General features: G+C 37.6%; 1 long non-coding RNA gene across 1 annotated transcript; it reads left to right on the top strand.

The window, feature by feature from the left end:
- The first annotated feature begins 52 nt into the window (after positions 1-52).
- On the top strand, positions 53-452 carry LOC121940692. The gene is made up of 3 exons (XR_006105674.1): positions 53-123; positions 238-300; positions 412-452. It is a non-coding gene; the product is annotated as an uncharacterized LOC121940692 (long non-coding RNA).
- The last annotated feature ends 2005 nt before the right edge of the window (positions 453-2457 follow it).

Genomic DNA, 2457 nt, shown 5'->3' with positions numbered 1-2457 from the left:
AAGTAATCCTCTAAGATGGGCAAAATTTTGCAAACCTTTCTTGTCTCTCACCAGGAGACAGGAGGGATGTTCAGTGGGATATTCAAAAAGCCAAAGCCTCTCGGAGCAAGGACAAAATCTCAGGTGAGAGTTATGGAGTGTTGCTTCAGTTTATTCATCTTACCATTAAACCATGTAACCATACATTATTAGGACAGAATTAATATCTGTTGCTCAACACTTGTCTTTCACATTCAGGATGATTTGTCTGCAGCCAGCGAGCTCTCAGGCAGCAATGACAATCTGTCTGAAAACACTAAGGTGAGGTTTGGTCAAGCCAGCCGCCCTTGACCTTCAAGTGACACAATACTGCAAGATCAATCATAACACTGCATGCAGTAAACATGAACTGTTGTAATATTATTTTCTCAGGACAAAGGAGGAATCTTTAGTGGTGTGTTCAAGAAAAAAATTGCCAAATCTCAGTCTCAGGTAAGACGATCAAGATTGTCAATGGCAAATTTTCAGTCCAAGAAGTAAAGTGTCGTGTTTGAGAAATGTCTTTGTAATGTGACACGGAACCAGAGGGAACTGGTTTTCATTAAATTTCACATCCATCTGTTTATTAGATTTTCAAGGGATGTTTTCAGGGGAATTTTGCTCCGTGGTTTATCTAAAAGCCACTAAGTATAGAATTTGAAAATTCCAGAAAAAGTAAAAACCACTGAATAGTTCGCTCACATACTTACATCAACTTTCAGTTATCTTTGGGGCAAAATGATCACTTTTATTTGTAATTACTGCAAACACTTTACAGACATTTCATCAGCTGATGTGCAGTATTCCTCTTAAAAGTGGTATGCAACAATATTGATCGATACAGATCTTATATTTCCGCTAAAAGAGGAACAATCAACTGCATAAAGCTTTTTTGAGAGTATTTTTCTGTCTTGGTTGTTACATTCTGATTGTGTGCTGTGTTCTTCTCTTTAGGATGATTTGTCATTGGATGGTGAACTCTCTGCCAGCAGTGAAAATCTCGTTGAAAAGTCTTCAAAGGTGAGGGATAGACCTGCACTCTATCAGTACTAACAGAATATAGATAATATCAGTTTGTAACTTGAACTGCTTAAATTGTCTGTCAGGGTGGGGCACCAGCAAAGACCCGCAGGACTCCTTTCACCTCCCAAGCTCAGGTCATTTAATCTCACACTTAATTCTGCATCAGATACCCTACCAGCTAGTGCCTTACACTGTGGGCCATGTTTTGAGATGAATGACATGCTTGTAATCTGTATTTTAACAGGATAAAGAAAAGACTGAACACTCAGGAGACTCAAATGAGAATACCTCGACTACAGAGAAGCCCAAAGCAAAGCAGGTGGGTTGTTATGGTGTAGTCTCTCTTACTTGTAAAGAGTTTGGACTGTACCGAAACATCATGGTGTGAATATCAGCTTTGTTATATAAGTAACTGGCTCAAAGACATTTGTTGTCTAAATGTTTAGGAACAAGATCTACTGTGAGATTAGGCTAAAGATTATGGCTCTAGTCTGTTTTTATGCCTTTGCGCCGGTGATAGATCTCTTGAGATATCTTGTGAACATAATATCTCAAAACATTTTTTTTTTTTTTCAAATTTGGCAAAGTGTCTACTTCATCTCAAAAATGGACTTATTAGAATTCTGTGGTCGTAGGTCAAAGGTCAAGGTCACTGTAACCTTGTGTGTCCCATTCTTGCAAATGCGAACACCTCGAGCGAATGTTCTCAGATTTGGCACAAATGTCTTCTTGGACTCAAGGATGGACTCATTTGAATTTGGTGTTTAAAGGTCAAAGGCCAAGGTCATTGTGACCTCACAAAACATGTTTTTGGCCATAAGAAGTTATACACTATTATCACAAAATTTTGCAGAAAAGTCAATTAGAATAAAATTATGTAGTTATGACATGTTATATCCAAAAGGTCAAAGGCCAACTCCACTGTGTCATCATGATGTTTTGCAAAAACACTTTTCAGGCCATTGTGAAACATCAAACTCAGGTCACTGGTCAGATACTGAATGGGTGACACTAATCTTAGGTGTAACTAAACTAAAAACCAACTAAAAACTAAAAACTGTGCTGATTGTAGAGATCTGTGTGAAACAAGCAGATTTTCACAAAAAAAAATGGGTGTAAACTGTAATTGCATCTTGATTGGTGTGCATAGGCATACAGCCTTGAGGTTATTCTAATTTTGGGGTATATTTGTCTTATTTTAGAATGGTTTTAGTGCGATGATGAAGAGCACATTTTACACTGACAAGCAGGTAAGACACTGTGCTCTTTATTTACTGCATGTCATCAGTTCTTCTTTGCGTTAAAGCCCAAAAATATATATCTTTTGATGTATTTAGTAATCCACAGGCGTGTAAAGCCGATTGCACTACTACTAATACTACTGTTGTTTGTATTTTGCGCTAAACATTAGCTCTG

The sequence above is a fragment of the Plectropomus leopardus genome, unplaced genomic scaffold (genome assembly GCF_008729295.1).
Source record: "Plectropomus leopardus isolate mb unplaced genomic scaffold, YSFRI_Pleo_2.0 unplaced_scaffold9261, whole genome shotgun sequence".
Taxonomy (NCBI): Eukaryota; Metazoa; Chordata; class Actinopteri; order Perciformes; family Serranidae; genus Plectropomus; species Plectropomus leopardus.
Note: the sequence above shows the minus strand (reverse complement) of the source record. Positions and strands in the feature narration are given on the sequence as shown.